This window comes from Carya illinoinensis, chromosome 1 (genome assembly GCF_018687715.1).
Source record: "Carya illinoinensis cultivar Pawnee chromosome 1, C.illinoinensisPawnee_v1, whole genome shotgun sequence".
NCBI classification, from domain to species: Eukaryota; Viridiplantae; Streptophyta; class Magnoliopsida; order Fagales; family Juglandaceae; genus Carya; species Carya illinoinensis.
In genome coordinates, this window is record NC_056752.1 from 22,440,972 (window position 1) to 22,459,655 (window position 18,684).

At 41.0% G+C, this 18,684-nt stretch overlaps 1 non-coding gene across 1 annotated transcript; it reads right to left on the reverse strand.

Annotated features, from left to right (window-relative positions):
• Positions 1–777: 777 nt before the first annotated feature.
• On the reverse strand, positions 778–884 carry LOC122293780. Its single transcript, XR_006237360.1, has one exon. It is a non-coding gene; the product is annotated as a small nucleolar RNA R71 (small nucleolar RNA).
• Between the last annotated feature and the right edge of the window lie 17,800 nt (positions 885–18,684).

Below are 18,684 nucleotides of genomic sequence, written 5' to 3' on the forward strand. Positions count from 1 at the left end.
CGCTTTGATAACCCTTTGTCCCTGTGGAATACGATCCTGGACTTATCCTTGATACAACTTGACACTTCTACACTTGGAAGCACCTTCGAAACCGAGTCAAGTTTTTGGCGCCGTTGCCGGGGACAACTGGTGTTTATTAAAGCATTCCTCTACTGCTGAGAGGACGTTTGTGGAGCTGTGAATCTCTTCACAGCCAGGGTGACATCTAATCTTTTTCCCTTCTCTCTGTTTATTCTTCATAGTCTTTGATTTTTTGCTCTTGTTTGTATGATTGGTTGGACTAGAGACCATACATCTCGACTGTTTAGGATAAAATCATTGACATCTTTTAGCTTTGCATCATCTTCTGTTGAATCATCATCAGACACTATTAGCATCATGGCTGAAAATGAGCATCATGATAGGGAAGTGGAGAATCCAAACAGGACTCTTAGAGAATATCTTCAGCCTGTTAGGACTAGCACACCTTCTTGCATCATTTTACCTATTAATGCAAATGCTTTTAATTTCAAACCTGGGATGATTCCATTGTTACCACACTTTCATGGTATGGAATCTGAAAACCCATATTTGCATATCAAAGAGTTTGAAGAAGTGTGTTCCACATTCGTGGATAGAACATGCACTGATGAAGTCATAAGATTGAAACTGTTTCCATTTTCCTTAAAAGACAAGGCTAAGACATGGTTGAATTCTTTAAGACCAAGATCCATTGGGACTTGGCAAGAAATGCAAACTGAGTTTTTAAAGAAATTTTTTCCCATGCATAGAACCAATGCCTTGAAAAGACAGATCATGAATTTTGGCCAAAAGGATGTGGAAACATTTTATTATTGTTGGGAACGATTCAAAGACCTTTTAAATGCATGTCCTCATCATGAATATGAGAATTGGAGGCTCATTAGTTTTTTTTATGAGGGTTTGCAACAAAAAATGAGACAATTTGTGAAGACTATGTGTAATGGAGCATTTTTTAACAAAGAACCTGAGGAAGCTTTTGAATATTTTGATTATCTAGCTGAAAATGCACAATCATGGGATACATCTGATGTTCATGATAGGTCAGAAAGTTCAAGGACAATTTCAGGGGGTGGGAAATATAATCTGAGAGAAGTAGATGATTTGAATGCTAGGTTGGCTATGATCTCTAAGAAATTAGAAACCATAGAACTGAAGAAAGTGAATGAAGTACAAGCTGTACCTCAGATTACCTTGAGTTGTAATATTTGTGAGGACCAAGGGCATTCAACTAATGATTGCCCGACTATTCCTGCCTTTAAAGAAGTTCTCTTGGATCAATCTAATGCTGTTAATACGGTTGCTAAATCTTCTTCAGGTCCTTACTCCAACACTTACAATTCGGGATGGAGAAATCACCCTAATTTCAGTTGGAGGGGTGAACAAGCTGCTTTACCTGCACCCAACATAGCTGGTCCTTCACAATTTGCACCATACACTACCCCAGGAGGTTCAGGACCATCTCAATATGCCAACCACATGGTGCCAGCTCAGAAAAAGAACCTTGAAGACAATTTCCAACAATTATCCACCAACTTCCAACAGCTGTCCACCAATTTTCAGCAATTCATGCAAAGCCAAGCTGCTATCAACAGTCAAAATTCACAAGCCATTGCTGAGATTCGTGGGTCAGTCACAAGGTTGACTACAACCATGAGTGCTCAAGAGAAAGGGAAGTTCCCTGCACAATCTCAGCCTAATCCCCAAGGCCAAAACCAGCAATTTCAAAGTATGGCAGGAGATTTAAATGTCAAGCAAGTCAAGGCTATTACAACCTTGAGAAGTGGTAAGGTGATTGGCATTCCAGCTCAAGAGGTAGAAAAGAATGGTAACACTTCTAAACCTCCTTCTGAAAATGAGGCACATGATCCTTTGGAATTTGAAAGTGTCCCAAGCACTACACTTGCACCTTTTCCTCAAAGGTTAGCCCCTTTGCACAAAGATAAGCATCACACTGAAATTCTTGAAATTTTTAAGCAAGTTAGGATTAATATACCATTGTTAGATGCTATTCAACAGATTCCTACCTATGCTAAATTTTTAAAGGATTTATGGACCGTAAAAAGAAAATTGAATGTGCAAAAGAAAGCTTTTCTTACTGAGCAGGTTAGTGCTATTATCCAAACCAACACTCCTCCCAAATACAAGGACCCAGGATCCCCTACCATAGCTTGTATGATAGGGAGCTCAAAAATAGGCCAAGCATTATTAGACTTAGGTTCAAGTGTGAACTTATTGCCTTATAATGTTTATGTACAGCTTGGATTGGGTGAGTTGAAATCTGCTTCTATCACATTGCAGTTGGTTGATAGGTCTATTAAGATTCCTAGGGGTGTTGTGGAAGATGTTTTGGTTCAAGTAGACAAATTCTACTATCTGGTAGACTTTGTCGTACTCGACATGCAATTGACTACTCATTCTACCTTCCAAGCACCTGTTATCTTAGGAAGACCCTTCTTGGCTACTTCTAATGCACTCATAAATTGTAGAAGTGGAGTTTTAAAGTTGAGTTTTGAAAATATGACCTTGGAACTAAATATTTTTAATCTTTGCAGGCAACCGCAAGAAGTTGAAGAAGTTCATGAAGTGAATTTGCTGGAAAATTTCATTGATGAAAATTCTACACATTACTTTCAACTTATTGATTCTTTAGAGGAATTTGAGGAAGATTTGAAAATATTTGATAATGTTAATGACTCATCTTTTGTTTCCTCAATAGGTCAGCAAGTTACACCACCATGAAGGCCAAAATTTGAGCAACTTCCACCATTGACATCAACCCTTAAGCCTTCAGAGGAGCAATGCCCAACTTTGGACTTCAAACCTCTTCCATTGGAGTTGAAGTATGCTTTCTTAGGACCACAAAGCACCTTCCCTGTGGTAATTTCTTCTCACTTAACTAGTGAACAAGAAGATAAATTGCTAGAGGTCCTTAAGAAGCATAAAAAGTCTATTGGGTGGACAATGGCTGATATAAAAGGTATAAGTCCCTTGGAGTGTACCCATAGGATTTATTTAGAAGATGAAGCAAAGCCTTCTAGGGAAATGCAAAGAAGGTTGAATCCCACAATGAAGGAAGTGGTTAAAAGTGAGGTGTTGAAATTGCTTAATGTGGGTATCATTTACCCCATCTCGGATAGCAAGTGGGTAAGTCCTATTCATGTAGTTCCAAAAAAATCTGGGCTTACCATTGTTAAAAATAAGCAAAATGAATCGATTCCCACCAGAATTCCTACTGGTTGGCGCATGTGTATAGATTATAGGAAGTTGAATGCCGCCACTAGGAAAGATCATTTTCCTTTGCCTTTTCTTGATCAAGTGTTAGAAAAAGTTGCTGGACATGCTTTTTATTGCTTCTTAGATGGATTCTCCGGTTACTATCAATTAGAAATAGCACCAGAGGATCAAAAGAAGACCACCTTTACTTGTCCTTTTGGTACTTTTGCTTTTAGGAGAATGCCTTTTGGTTTATGCAATGCACCAGCAACTTTTCAAAGATGCATGCTTAGCATTTTTAGTGACATGATTGAGAACACCCTAGAAGTGTTTATGGATGATTTTTTTGTATTTGGTGATTCATTTGAGAGTTGTTTAACCAATTTACAAGCTGTTTTGGCCAGGTGTGAAGAGAAGCAATTGCTACTTAATTGGGAGAAGTGTCATTTCATGGTACAACAGGGCATTGTTCTGGGACATATTGTTTCATCTAGAGGACTTGAAGTAGATAGAGCAAAAATTGAGTTGATTTCTAAACTTCCTACACCTAAGTCAATAAAAGACATTAGATCTTTTCTTGGGCATGCGGGTTTTTATAGGAGATTTATCAAAGACTTTAGCTCTACTTCTAAGCCTCTATGTAACCTATTGATGAATGATGTAAAATTTTATTGGACATCCGAGTGTCAAGAAGCTTTTTGTCGGCTTAAAACTTTGCTAACCACTGCTCCTATTCTTCAACCTCCTGATTGGTCACTTTCTTTTGAAATCATGTGTGATGCAAGTGATTTTGCTATAGGAGCTGTTCTTGGACAGCGTAGGAACAAACTTCCTTATGTCATTTACTATGCAAGTAAAACTTTGAATTTTGCTCAAAAAAATTATTCTACTACTGAAAAAGAATTACTTGCTGTGGTATTTGCCTTAGAGAAGTTTTGTGCATATATTCTTGGTTCTCCTATAGTCATCTTTACTGACCATGCAGCTCTCAAGTATTTATTGGCAAAGAAAGATGCAAAACCAAGGTTGATTAGATGGATACTTTTACTCCAGGAGTTCAATATTATCATCAAAGACAAGAAAGGAGTAGAGAATGTGGTAGCCGACCATTTGTCTAGGCTCACAGTTGCTAAAACTGAACAACCGACACCTGTTCTTGATTCTTTTCCTGATGAACATCTTATGTTAGTTGAAAATTTGCCTTGGTTTGCTGATATAGTAAATTTCTTGGTGACAGGACAAACACCACCTCATTGGAGCGCTCAAGATATACGGAAATTCATACATGAGGTGAGATCTTTCTTCTATGATGATCCTTACCTTTTCAAGTATTGTTCAGATCAAATCATTAGGAAGTGTGTGCCCAATGATGAAATTTCTGATGTCTTAAATTTTTGCCATACGGAAGCTTGTGGTGGGCATTTTTCAGCCCACAAAACAGTGGCCAAAATTCTTCAAAGCGGATTTTATTGGCCAACCATGTTCAAGGATGCCTTTAGTTTTTGTAAAACTTGTGAACCTTGTCAGAAATTAGGAGGAATCACTAGGAGAAATATGATGCCTATGCAACCCATACTAGTGATTGAAATTTTTGATTGTTGGGGTATAGATTTTATGGGACCATTTCCTTCTTCTTATGGCTATTTATACATTTTGCTTGCTGTTGACTATGTTTCTAAGTGGGTTGAGGCAGTCCCTTGCAAATCTAATGATCATCAAGTTGTTTTAAAATTTTTAAAAGAAAACATTTTTGCAAGGTTTGGCATGCCTAAAGCCATAATCAGTGATAATGGCACCCACTTTTGTAACAAGCATTTCTCGGCCTTAATGAAGAAGTATGGTATTCATCATAAAATCTCTACTCTCTATCATCCTCAAACCAATGGACAAGCTGAACTAGCAAATAGGGAGATTAAAAACATTCTTGAAAAAACAGTTAACCCAAACAGGAAGGATTGGTCTTTGAGATTGTCTGATGCCTTGTGGGCTTATAGAACAGCCTTTAAAACACTCGTGATAACACTGACGATGATCTGGTGTTAACACTCGTGATAGCTAATTACACAACTAGGCGAGTACTAGTAGACAATGGGAGCTCGGCTAATATACTGTTTTGGGAGGCGTTTATCAAAATGGGGATTGATGTTGGAAAACTGAGGCTCTCCCCTACGTCGTTAAAGTGTTTCTCAGGGGATACCATCCAGCTAGTAGGGGTGATCATGCTCCCAGTAACTACGGGCACGGGGGTGCGAACAGCAACCACGATGACCGACTTTTTAGTAGTGAAAGCTCCTTCCTCCTACAATGCCATACTTGGCAGACCGACACTCAACCATTTGAGGGCAGTAACGTCCACCTACCACCTCAAGATGAAGTCCCCAACAGATGGTGGTGTGGGAGAGGCGAGAAGCGAGCAAGCCCTAGCTCGAGAATGTTATGTGCAGGAATTAAAGAAAATCAAGAAGGAAGTCTGCACGGTCGCAAGATAGGATGGGGCCTTGCCTCCTCTGCCGCCACCTATGATGGTAACTTGCGAGAGAGATATAGAAGTCAGGGATGACCGGGTTTAGCAACATGCAGAAGTCAACGAACCTCTGGAACTCGTGACATCGTACGCTGATCGCCCCGGGACAATTGCTCAAATCGGGACACAAGTCCCACCAACAGGTAAAGAAGCCCTGATAAAGTTGTTGATAGAACACAGGGATGTCTTCGCATGGAGCCATGAAGAAATGCCCAGTATAGACAATGACATCATTGAGCATTGCTTAAGCGTGGACCCATCGCACAAGGCAGTGAGATAGAAGAGGAGGTCGTTCAGTGCAGAGAAGTATGCTACCATTAGTGAAGAAGTTGAAGGGTTGCTTGCGGCTTGCTTCATCGGAGAGGCCCACTACCCAGAGTGGTTATCCAATATTGTCATGGTGAAAAAGGAGAATGGGAAGTGGAGAATGTGCGTAGACTTCACAGATTTAAACAAGGCTTGCCCGAAAGATAGCTTCCCCTTACCACGCATCGACGTCATTGTAGATGCTATAGCAGGGCATCATATGTTGAGTTTCATGGACGCATATTTGGGTTACAATCAGATACGGATGAACACGACAAACGAAGAAAAGACATCTTTCATCACAGACCGAGGGCTGTATTGCTACTAGGTCATGCCCTTTAGATTGAAGAATGCAGGGGCGACCTAACAAAGGTTGGTAAATCGGATGTTCAGGGAATAGATTGGGAAATCTACGGAGGTTTACGTGGATGACCTGCTAGTAAAAAGCAAAGAGCCCGCTCAGCACCTTGGGTATTTGCGAATGGCATTTGGAGTCTTATGCCATTACAAGATGAGGCTGAACCCATCAAAATGTGCTTTCGGGGTCTAGTTAGGAAAATTCTTGGGCTTCATCGTGTCGGAGAGAAGAATTGAAGCTTCTCTAGATAAGATAGAGGCCCTAATTAATATGAAGCCGCCAAAGAATCTGAACAAGACTCAACGACTGGCAGGAAGAGTGGCCTCCCTAGGAAGGTTCATAGCTAGGTCAACAGACAAGTGCCTCCCCTTTTTCCAAGTACTGCAGAAGGTACATCCTTGGAATGAACAGTGGGACAAAGCGTTCAAAAAGTTAAAACAGTATTTGGCCAGTCCACCCCTTTTAAAGCGACCAGAGAAGGGAGATGTACTCTATGCGTATCTAGCAATCTCCCCGCACGCTATATACGCTGTCCTCATAAAGGAAGAAGAAGCCATGCAACATCCGGTATATTATGTGAGTCGAGCACTCAGAGGAGCAGAAGCTAGATACTCTCAAATTGAGTTGTTGGCATTTCCCTTGGTAGGGCGACTAGGAAGCTCCATCCTTATTTCTAGGCCCACGCAGTGAAGGTACTAATAGAAGCTCCATTGGAAAAAATACTGAGGAAACCAGATTGTACAGGGAGGCTGATAGGTTAGTCAATCGAGCTGAGTGAGTTCGATATAGAGTACGAGCCAAGCCATAAAAGGGCAAGCAATGGCGAATTTTGTAGCAGAATTCTCAGATTTCCCCAAGAAGAGGTGATAGCACCGTCAGGAAAGCTCTGGTTATTGTTTATAGATGGGTCATCCTGCCAAACAGGCGAAGGCCTGGGAACACATTTACTGAGCCCCGAAGGGCAGGAACAATATTACATGGTCACACTGGCATTCAAAGTAACAAACAACGAAGTTGAGTATGAAGCATTGATAGCGGGTTTGTCTGTGGCTGCCCAGATTGGGGCAACCAAAGTAGACACCAGGTCGGATTCACAAGTAGTAGTAAATCAGGTTTTGGGCATGTACGCTACAAAGGGCGAAAAATTGAAGAAATATCTTGCACGAGTTTAGGAAATACGAGATCTGTTCTCATACTTTGCTATAACATAGATACCAAGGGTGGACAATGACGTCGTAGATAGATTGGCAAGAGCGGCATCAGGAGGGGAGGAAGTACCCCTACCATGGCCAGTCGAGAGAAGGGTCGTCGAGGTCCCAGTTGTGAGCATCGACGTAGGAGTTTTGGGGTCAAGTACCCCAGACTGGGCGAGCAGTATAGTGGAGTACTTGGATGGAGGAAAATTGCCAGAAGCAAGAGAAGAGGCAAGAAAGATAAAGAAAAGGGCGGCCAAGTTCCTACTCATCGATGGAATCCTTTATAAAAAGAGGTTTCCCTGATCCTTTACTGCAATGCATCTCCGCACAAGAAGCACAATATGTCTTGGCTGAGATATATGAAGGGATATGTGCAAACCACAGTAGGGGAAGAACCTTGGCCAGGAAAGTAGTCCAGGCAAGCTATTACTGGCCTAATTGCGCAAAATGCCAGACTTATGTACTATACCGCATGCCCATTCGGAGGAATTAGCATCAGTAACAATACCATGGCCATTCGCCCAGTGGGGGGTAGACCTGATGGGACCCTTCCCGCTAGGAAAAGGTGGTGTGAAATTTATGATAGTCGCCGTCGACTATTTTACAAAATGGTCAGAAGCGGAGCTGTTGGCAACAATCACATGCAAAGCTGTGACAAAATTCTTGTGGAAGAATTTCATCTGTAGGATTGGGATTCCCCACAGTATTGTAACCGATAATGGGTGCCAATTCGATTCAAATCACTATAGAAAATGGTGCGCGGAGTTAAGGATCAAGGCAAAGTACTCCTCCCCAGGCCACCCCCAAGCAAATGGTCAAGCTAAGGCGACAAAGAAGGCATTACTCTCAATCCTCAAGAAAAAGGTCACGGAGAAGAAAGGAGATTGGGCGGACAAGCTGCCAGGGGTATTCTGGGCATACAAAACTACAGCAAAAACTCCAACGGGGGAATCCTCGTTTACGCTGGCTAACAGATGCGAGGCAGTTACAGCAGTGGAAGTAGGGCTGCCAACCTACAAAACAAGCCATTTCTCGAGTACTCGGAATGACAAAAAGATAGAAGAATACCTCAACTTACTCGAAAAAGAAAGAGAGATTGCTGAGGCTCAAATGTTGCAGGAGAAGAGGAAAGCCACGCAGTACTTCAACAAAAGAGTAAGGCCCAGAACCTTTAAAGTGGGCAACCTAGTTTTGAAGAAGAGTGGGGTAACTACCCAAGGCGGGGGAAAAATGGGACACCAAGGGGAAGGTCCTTATCTAGTAGTACCCAACAACCGGCCTGGATCGTACAGATTGAAAGACAGCAAGGGCAAGGAACTACCGCACCCATGGAACGCAGAGCATTTGAAGAAATTTTATCAATGATTTTTGTACTACTCATTGATTTAAAGTCCCTTATCTTTATTTATGTCTAAATGTTTGAGATATCAGTATTTATGAATATATTCCGTTTCATTCATTAAAAAGTTCTGTACAGAGAAAAAACATTCCTAGGGGAAAACATCAGCGCCATGAAAAAAGGCCGCGTACGTCCTCAGACCATGCCGACCCTAAACACCAAAGACAAGCCTTAACAGCTTGTGGTGCCATGAAAAAAGGGCGCGTAGGTCCTCAGACCACGCCAACCCTAAACACCAAAGACAAGCCTTAACAGCTTGCGGTGCCATGAAAAAAGGATGAGAAAGGTCAGGGACCGCTCGACCCTAAACACCAAAGACAAGCTTTAGCAACTTGTGGTGCCATAAAAAAAGGGCGCATAGGTCCTCAGACCACGCCGACCCTAAATATCAAAGACAAGCCTTAGTAGCTTGTGGTGCCATGAAAAAAGGGCGCGTAGGTCCTCGGACCATGTTGACCTTAAATACCAAAGACAAGCCTTAATAGCTTGCGGTGCCATGAAAAAAGGGTGAGAAAGGTTAGGGACCGCTCGACCCTAAACACCAAAGACAAGCCTTAGCAGCTTGTGGTGCCATGAAAAAAGGGCGCATAGGTTCTCAGACTATATCAACCCTAAACACCAAAGACAAGTCTTAGCAGCTTGTGGTGCCATGAAAAAATGGCGCATAGGTCCTCAAACCACGCCGATCTTAAACACCAAAGACAAGTCTTAACAGCTTGTTGTGCCATGAAAAAAAAAAGGGCGCATAGGTCCTCAGACTACGTCGACCTTAAACACCAAAGGCAAGCCTCAGCAGCTTATGATACCATTAAAAGGACGAGAAGCAAAGAAACACAAAAGCCAAAAATGCTCAACAGAACAAACCAAAGTCCAATATTACAAGTGCATAACATATATCGAGAAACAATGTTGTTCTTCACAGTCAAATACAAAAAATGAGTTTAACAAAAAAGGGAAGGGACATTCAAGGGGCATCTTCAGGCGCGAAGGCTCGAGGCAAGTTAACAAAAACATCGGGCACTCTTTCCGCCCAAACTCGTCAACCACTCAGAGGGAAGCTTCCTCAAGATAGAACAAATTCTGGTCAAGAATCCTAAGGTTGGTGGCAAGATCAGCCAGAAGACGATCCCTTAACCTCCTGATGCCGCAGCCATACCCAAAAGCGAAGGCATCATCCCTCGTAGCAAGGACATGGGCCAACTGGTCGCAAATCCGTGCGACCTCCTCCAGAGCAGCAGTTAGCTCTCCCTCCTTCTCAAACAGACTCCGCTGGCTGCTCCAAGGGCACAAAATATATAATACCTCATAAAGCCAATTTTTCAGGCGATTTGCCATCTGGGCAGTGGCCTCTGCCTGAGAGTGGGCTGATGTTGAAAAACCACCACCACTAGTATCACCCCTCACAATCTCGCCAGGAACTGAAAGATTTTCTCCCTTAGGCCTCACAGACGGAGCCATCGTCCTCCCCGATGGGTCAACCAAGCGTAAAGGGGGCAGGGGAGGTGGTGATTGAGCCAAGTCAGCATCACGAAGGCAGGCTTCTTCCTCCAAGAAATTCGCCCACTCCTCCTCAAAGAAGGAGTCAGTATCCCCGCTAACAGAGGAGGCATGGGTAGGAGGAAGAGAAAGTCCAGGCCCACTACCAATGGGCGAGGGGGTTTTTCCCCCAGAGATGGTATCCAGTAAGCTCTTTGGGGAAGTTGGGCGTGAACCAACCTCGCCGCCTGTTTCATCTGGGCATGGAGGGTCGTCCCTTGTGGCGCCTTCCACCTCATCCACAGGTGAGGTGCCTGGCATTTCCCCGTGGCCACCGGTGGGCAAAACAGTGGCCGCCTCTGTAGGGGCAGCAGTAATAGAAGGGGGCAAGCAAGCTCCCACTGAAGTGATTGAGTTGAGATTAAGGGGCCGCAACCACTCTAGCGCTTAACTCGAACTAACTCACCCGCCCCGCCAGCACAGGAAACTCAAAAGCAGGGGCAGATGTTGGGGTGGGCTGTTGTGTCCCAGAAACGGCCTGAGGGAAGGAAGCTAGGCCAAAAAAGGCCAGGTTGGCTAAGCTCTCCACGTCCCTCAGACTGCAAGAGCGTGGCGGCGACAGGGACGGCAGTGGCAGGGAGGGCTTAGTGGTGATAGGCGGGGTAGAACCCTGGCTGTGGCCCTCCTCTGAAGATACTGCAAGGACCTCCGGTTGGGGCGACAGGGACTCAGCGGTAGCCAGTTGCAGAGACCCAAGAGAAGGAGTGCCCTCCTGCGACACCAAGTCCTGGGTGCCCCTTGAGGGCGCTAGAGTCTCCTGTAGAGCAAAAGAAGGCAGAGAGGGACTTTCAGAGCGAGCTTTCTTTTGGAGACCGCCCGTTTCATTCTTCTTCTTGGTCCTCTTCTCTCTCTTCTCGGTGGCCACCTCATTTCCTCCATCATTCTTCTTTTTGCTCCTTTTTTCCCTCTTGTCGGCAGCCTCTTCCGCTTAGAGGGTTCAGACCTCGCATTTTTCTCAGTGGACTTCGGCAGGGAAGAAGGAATGGTGTCTGTAATCATGAAGTCGCACCCTTGAACAAAAGACCGGTTGGGAGACTTCAAAAACCGATCAATGTGGGCAGTGGTAAGCAAGTTGTTAGTCCAAAACACCTCTGGATTAGCTTTGGCCCAAGAATCAACTGTCACAATTCAAGCCAGTTCACGATGCGACAAGGTCGGCATCTTACGCCATAGATCCTTCTCATCGGGAAGAGGGCGCCAAATCGTTCTAATCGAGAAGTCACAGAAAACTTCTTCTGTACCGGGGTATTCCCAATTTTGGCCAGAGACAGAAAAGAACCTAGTGGTCCACGCCTTGGCGTTGGAGTAGTGAGTCTCGTATCGGGCCAATGTTTGCCCGTCATCTTTTCTACGGAAGCCGAGGACATTGCCCTTGGAAGCTTCCCTCAGGTTATAGAAGTACAAAAACTCCCGGGTCGTCAGATTAGGATAAGGGTCCCCGAGAGGCTCCAAAGCCATGCGAAACACAATACAAGCGTAGAGGTACGTCATCAATGCGAAAGGATGCATTTGAGAGGGAGCAAGGTTGAGGAGATCCAAAAGGTTGCGGAGAGGGCGGTAGAAAGGGAGCCTCAACCTGTGCTGCAAATGAGAAACAGGGATAGCCACTCTAGGGGCAAAGCCCTCGCTATCACAAACTCCATACTCATGAAGGCTTAAGACAACAATCTCAGGAATACGATAGTCCTCCCAAATCGTGAGAAGATTTTTCTCTCTGAAACATGAACACCACCGGTACCCAATGAAGACTGTGCCCTCAGGGATCACAAAGGGGCTTTCAAAAACCTCGCCTTCAACGTAAGAAGCCATTAAAATCAATTGGAAAAAGATAGCAAGATGAGCAAAGAACGTAATAGGGAAAGGAATGAAGAGGCAAAGAACGTAACAGGGGAAGGAATGAGAGACAAAGAAAAGAATGAAGTTTTGAAGGGTAGTGAAATGCGAAAGGCCAAACGAAAAGAAAAAGTAACTTTGCAAGAAGACTAACCGGCACAAGTAAACTGTCTACTTTCTCTGCCACAATAGCGGGAAATGATATCAAATCTACGATTCTTCGTAACCAAATCTTTATGGGGGGAAGGAAAGGACATAAAACGGGTAGAGGGTGTAACAGGCCAGAAAACACAAAAAGGTTGTGGGTTGTTTGGGCCCATGACCATGTTTACATAATTTCCAAGTACCCAAGCCCATGCAGTCACACCCAGCACTTTCACAGCGACAAGATTGGTCGAAAATAAATTTCATTCGCCAGAAAGCGAATAGAATTGACAGAGTAGCTGGAGGAACCATTCCAATCGGAGGGCTCTGGAGCATATAAAAAGGGCCCATAATATATTAAACACCAAGAAACCCTAGAGTTTAGGCCTAGCATGAGCCCAAAAGTCACGAAAGGATGGTTAAAAGGAATTAAAAAAGAGACATACATGGCGCCACCTTTAATGGAAGGATAAAAACAGCAAGAAGTGATAGGATTATTCAAAATCCTAAGCCTTGATCTGTTCCAATAAATCCTGGATGAGATATGTACGGCAAACGAGCCTATATATATACAGGTCATCTTTAAGGTTTAAAAGAATAATCTTTCTGAACTGACTTTAGCATCAGAGTGTTTGCAGGAGGAGCCCTCCTCAAGTTTCATAAAAGAAGAATGGCTAACCTGTGAGAGATTAGAAGTGAGACATGTCCCGAACAATTACCATCCATGTCTTGCTAGTGATGGCACTGCATTATCAAGACAAGATATTTTCACTTCAAACAAATTCAAAGCTGTTCCTGATTTTATCTAAAAAAAAAAAAATCAAATACGTTTGTATCTTCATATACATGAAGAGTTTTTCTTATCCATATAGACAACGCTAACATTGAAAACACAATGAGCTTTTTAACTTGAAGAAGAAGAAATGTGGTACCAAATGCATAGACATCGATGTTCTTCAACCCAAAGATGCTCTTTTTCCTCAACCCAATTCTGAGGAGCCGCCGAGAGTCTCTGAGGATCGAAGGGAATGAGATTCCATTCTTGGACTCGGTCACGACCGAGGAACATTTTTCAGCCAAAGAGAGTGAGCCCCAAAGCCGGGCAGATGAGCTGTTGGAGAAGAGGAGAGAATTCAGCGCATTTTGGAGAAACGGGTGTTTGGGGTCTTTGGATGCCGCTACTATGGCAGCGGTGGATGCAGCAGTAGACACAGCAACTACTGCAGTAGTGGTGGAGGAGGAGAAGCTTCGGGAGGAGGTGGTGCTGCTAATGCAGTGGGGAGCTTTGGGGGCTGAGAAAACAAGAACGGGAAGCGCAAAGAGACCATGGTGGTATTTTGGGGAATTTTTGAAAATCAGAGATTGAATTGTAAAACACATACATACACTTGAGGAATGTGGCATGTGGTGCGCACGTGAACTGTGGTACTCTCTAGGCCGAAGATGGTTCTGGGCTTTGTGTTGTTTCTACGAAATTGGGTTACTAGTGTGAAATAATGGGTATGTTCTCGGCTTGAATGGGTTTTGGTAGATTGGGTTACTTTTGGGTCGTCTGGCCTTTTCTGTTTTTTTTCTTTATTTTAAAAAAGCCTTTTATGATTTGGGCCACTTTGAGCGTTATACACAATATTGTTAATAATGTATGGTATTGTTAATGAGTAAATGTTACCAACTTAATATTTATTTATTTTTAATTCTATTTTTTTTTTTTTTTATGATAACTACATGTCTCATGTTACATCGTTGGCGGTAGATAAATTTATTAGACTAATCGAGATGGTATTACAAGCAGCGTCACTCGAAGTTAATTTGTTTAAAGTAATTAAAAGAAGCTTAAACTTAAAGATATTTTCTATTTTTTTTTTCTTATGTGGGTAGTTTATTATATATATTAGAAAAAGAGTTATTATATTATCAAACTGGTAAAATTTATCTTCTAAATTAAATTATAACACGTAAACAGCATACGATATAGATGCATGCGACCCGTTTCGCCCTTTTATGTGCATAAGAGTTGGCACTAAAGAGGTTTTTCCTGAGAGTTCTACAAGATTGGTGCCTAGCTACTAGCTTTAAATAATTAATATATATATATAGAAAATTTAAAAGACATATCAACATGCATGACGTTTTCCTGACTTCAAATTCCATGTATATTTGTCGGCAGTTCCCATTCCATGCATTTAGCTTATAAGAAATAATGTTTAATTCATACACGTAAGGATCACGTACGTTAACCTATTTTTTGGGGAAAGCTTGGATTAATTAGATAGGTAGGAAGTGGACAAAACCTTCCTACTCTCAAAAAAAATATATATATATATTATTGACGTGGGAAGCTGCCTATCACATTGTTTAGCTTAAAAAATTATCGGTGTTTTGATTTCTTTCTAATAATTAAAAGAGTAGTGTTAATGTTAATGTATTTACATCATGACGCGCGGACTTTTAATGGTATGTTTCTAAAAAATATATATGCATGTGTTGGTATATATATAGATTATATATTCAATATTTTAGGGTTGTCAATCCGTTTACTCAAGTCTAGTGCACAGTACTACCAATGATACCTGATGTTGGTATTTTTTAATAGATTGTATTTGATTAAAATATTTTATAGTTGACATTGAATTATTCAAATCTGTTGAGGAGGATTACCGAAATCATTTTCTTCCGTTAAGATTTATTCAGTTTTTTCGACATCCATTATTATTTTCAAGTGAACAACCGATTAACAAAATTAAATCTTCTAAGATTCGCTTTTAGTGGCTATGAGAAAACAAGGCTATGGGAGAAGCCGTCGTTCTCTTCTCTCTATAATTCTCTTTCTTAATTCCTTTTCGGTTTTCTAAATTAATCTAGAAGTAGACTTTCTCAACAAATAGAAAATCCTCTAGCTGTTGGTTGCTGGGTTGTTTTCTATAATCTAGGAGGCACATTTGAGATCCGGTTTTAGAGGACCAAGTCACCAACGTTCAGATTTTAGCTTTTAAAATTCTTTAAATAGTGGCTGAGTTCTACGACGGAAGAGGTAGAAAAAAAATTCATTTTTTCATCTTTATACGTCTAGTACTGAAAATAAGTTAGTTTCTTGAGATATTGAGAATTTCCAGAAAAAAAATAGAAAAGAAAAAAATATGTGTTATTTTTAGAGGATATTTGAGTTCAATAACTTGTGCAAGGTTTATTCAAGCTATACGATGATCAGTTGGACTATTATATCCTGAGGAGACAAGTCAAGAGGAGGTCTGTTGTACTGGGATCTATTGAAACTTTACACACCATAAAAGACTTGAATCTCATTAAAGAAAGCGAGATTTCCGTCCCTCAATTCAAGATGGTTTCGTTTGAATTTTGCATTTCATTTTAATTTTTTTTATTACAGTATATATATTTCACTAACAACAGTACAATGATGCATCATGTCATTACCAATAACTTAAGTAATTCTTTAGTTTTCTCTCCAAATTAAAAGAGACGTATGAGTACTTCGAAAGAACATTAATGACATGACTATCATGCTTACCCACCCGCCTATGACAACAAGTTCGGAGAGATCAATGATATTGCCAAAGTATTGAGAATTTAAAAATGCATGAATATTGGCATCTCATTACACACACATAAATTTAATTAATAATTTCTATATGCTTGCATGCATGCACTTAAAATTCATCAATACCTGGGAAAGGTCGAACTAGGGGACATTGCAGAATGGTTGCCTTTTGGTTCATTTTCTACGAAAGTCATGTGCTGAAACCTTAAAATTAACTGTTTGTACCGATCATGATCACATTAATATTTTACTGCATGCCTCACGTAGCAGACTAGTTTTGACACGAAAAAATTAGTACTTCATCAGTTTAATTTAATTCTTTTGCTTCGAATCAAATAAATTGACATGTGATTTTGAAGTACTCGAAAATTGTTTTTTTTTTTCCTTTTTTAATTATTTCCTTCTCTTCATTTTCTGGCTCAAACTGATCTGTGCATGTTGGGAGGACTGTAGATCTAAGATGTTAGTAATGGCAGACCTTCCGTATATCTGCCATTGAAGACTTCTAAATTAATGTTCTAGGATGATGAAGGAACAATAATTTTGACATAAACAAGGGAATATATCTCGAAAAATATCAAATAACAGACAAATAAATAATTAAATATATATATATTATATCAAATGATATCAAAGCTATGTAACAAAATGAAAATGGTTCCCAACATGATATTATATATACCAAAGTCGCTTTAAAAGGTTTTGGATGATTATATCCCCCAAGAAGAACAAGGCACAAATTATACTTATTTTTACAGCTTATCAATTGGTTTCAAATCGAGTTTGAGATTGTGAGATTCTGGATACTTTTTTTGTTTATTTTTTTTCGCAGATGCTGCATACATGGATATATAGTGCTTTGAACAGGATGGAGGAAACGAAGAGTGTAAATTACTAAGGAGATGAATGACATACACTTGGTCTCACATATGCGTCATGATCTTCTAGCTGGAGTGAGTTTTGGACCTTGGTTTAGTTGTATGATGTGAAGGATCAGAGCTGAAGAAAAAATCCCATTTCTCAGTCATTATCGTTAGGTAGTTTTAGATTGTCCTGGGGGAGTTAGCTGCAGTTAGCATCTAGCTAAGATAGAGATTGTTTTACTCATTTCATTTGTTTATAACAAGCTCTTGGGGATCGAGCTGCTCTATTTTTGAGGACGTACAGCAAAAACCAAAAGAAGATCATAAGAAATACCTTTATAAGCTAGTAAAACGATTTTACAATTAATAATGCATGAACCAGTAGATGAGGCAGATAAGTTTCTCCGAGGCCTTCATGAAAATGATGCAATCTGGTGTTAAATGATCATAATACTCATGTACTGACGTTGTCGTGGAGCAGTTTTTAAAATTTTTCTTATAAATCAAATCCTGCATGCATGTCGATCTGCCAGCTTATAAATGTAATTGTTTTTGGGCATTGCACCCGTTTATGAAAGCATCAAGATGGTTCGGAAGTCTTTAGATTCCTTGCGGGAAACAAACATTTAAATAAGAAATTGTTGCTTTACATTATTGGACTCAACAACTAATACTTTTGTTGGTTTACTAAGTGTCCTTTTAGCAGAGCTTAAGCTTCCATTAATAGTACAAGTCTGCCATAAGCATATGCTGTTGGTTGCTGTTGAATGATCGTAAGTAGCCTTTCAATTTCTCAAGGTTTACTGTTGCTGATATATTGTGAATTATAAAGCATCGATTCCCATACTTGTAAGAACCCTACCACCTTTGACGCAATGAAGTTGACCCTAATTGGCACATTATGTTTGGGGCATGTATACATCTCTAGATATAGCTGATGAGCAAACCCAAATTTGAGTAATATATTTAACGTTCGAATGTGTTGTTTCTCGTTTGAATGCCAAAATTAATTTTTGGCTAATTTGAGTTCAAAAAGCCGTTTGAACACGATCTTCCATGAAATCCAAGGCTGAGTCAACTCATAACTGAACGTGCAAACTAAGGATTCATCAAGAAATCTTGGTTTTAATCAGTCCAAATTAACATGAAGTGAAGCCTAGACTTCATTCACTTCATCATTTCTGCGGCCAAATGCAGCGTGTGGTAGCCAAAAAACACTAAAAAGGGGTCGGATTGGATTCGAAATCCTACCCCCTTTTCAACCAACTATTATCCAAATAAAATGCACTATACTACTCAGTGAGATGGACCATACCTCTTAGACAGTAGAAAACGGTCGATATACGGTGAAGTTGGTGGCGAGTGGTAGTATACTTTGGAGATTGGGCTTCGAAAGACAGTTTGTGTGAATGGAAACCATTCTACATTCGAACTGAGTATTTTTTATCTGGATAGAGTTGGAAATGATGATAGTCTTGTCCTTGTAGTTCTAAGAATTTACATAATCATTTTACTTCGATAGGTGAACTTGATTTGCGCTGGACCGGCCCCCCCGTTCAGGTTGACTTTGTAGCATGCTACAAACAATATATATATAGTTTCATGACTTTGTAGCATGGGAAATAATGATCATAATGACTACAATAAAATAAAGAGATGCGATGGGGAAATTGTACACGACTTGAGTAAATAATTTGCTTTAAATATAGAAGTATATCGTTATTTGACAAAACCA